We start from the raw sequence: 1,407 nt of genomic DNA, 5'->3' as shown, positions 1-1,407 counted from the left end.
CACATGTGACGACCCCGGGCTTCGTCCATGGTGAAAGCCGATCCGTTGATCCACAGCACTAAGTTGATGTATTCCCTCAGCGACCAGCACAGATCAGCTCTAGGCATGACGAAGCGGATGTCGTCCTCTTTTGGAAGACCAAACAAAGTAGTTTCGCTTTCACAACGAAGCACAGAGCGTCTTCACGACATGGCGGCAGCGGCAACAAAACTACAGTGAGAATAAAAGTTGCGCCTTCTTTCTTTGCGTGAACATTTGGGCGGCGTTATGCAAATCTTCCCACATAGTGAGGTAGACATGTGGGGGCGTGTTAGAATGAGCCGTTTTAGGAAGGTGTGGTTAACTCTTAACTTTTATAAAGAATATCTCTTTGGATTTGAGACTTTAGTCTTTGCAACTTTACAGATCTTCTTTATGCACCAAGAGCTTGTAACACTCCAAAGAGAAGTAATTGAAAAATTGAAAGCGCATCATATGACCCGTTTAAGTAAGCAGCACTGCACAACAGTTCATGTGCTGGTCGTCGCCTAATTAGGACCCGAAGTAGATAAATATCACGTGTGCTTTTTAAAACAGTATTCGACAACAGCGGGAAACTCTGTATATTCATGCAGTGTGTGCATGTCAAAAGATTAAATCCAATCAGAAGCTTGTGACATATAAACACGCATATCAACCCGATCACTTTATTTAGCGTTCATGTAAGCACTATGTTCGGATTCGTCAATCAGAATGAATTCATTCCGATGGAAGCAAAAAGTGTCCATGTAAACGTACCTACTGTCAGGCAATGATGCAATCTGCACCATATTACTAAAATTATATTCACATTATAAACATAACTGTTAAAAAAATTAAATATTGAAAACATTTTAAAAATATTTAAAATATTACCAATTAATGATAATAATAATAATTAAATATATTTTATCAGTATTGGTTAGCATGTCTCCATATTTGAATGGGCTAGAAGATACTTTTTTTTCTCAAGAGTTCAACCCCATTATGACAATCCGCCATTTAGAATAAGATTTTGACCTTTCTGACATCATATTTCATCATATTAAGCATGCTATTTGCTAGTTAATGCTATATTTTGCACTGAACTTCAACCCTAAAGCATTTTGAAATGTCCAGTTACTTAGGGCCTAAGGTAGGACAATATGATTTCTGAAAATTCAGTTTTAACCTTTTAAATAAAATAACATAATAAAATCATATTGAAAGTATTGGGGGGGGGATTGTTTTCTTACTGACATCCATTTTGGGTCTTAAAGGAAGAATTCACCCAAAAATGAAAATTTTTGGAATATGGAATTGTTCATTTGATAGGAAACAAACTTTATATAAAAATATATAAAATGTCCAAAGGAAAAAAAGCTATATATATATATATATATATATATA

This window comes from Sinocyclocheilus anshuiensis, unplaced genomic scaffold (assembly GCF_001515605.1).
Source record: "Sinocyclocheilus anshuiensis isolate Anshui unplaced genomic scaffold, SAMN03320099.WGS_v1.1 scaffold1049, whole genome shotgun sequence".
NCBI classification, from domain to species: Eukaryota; Metazoa; Chordata; class Actinopteri; order Cypriniformes; family Cyprinidae; genus Sinocyclocheilus; species Sinocyclocheilus anshuiensis.
This window is presented reverse-complemented; position numbering follows the sequence as displayed.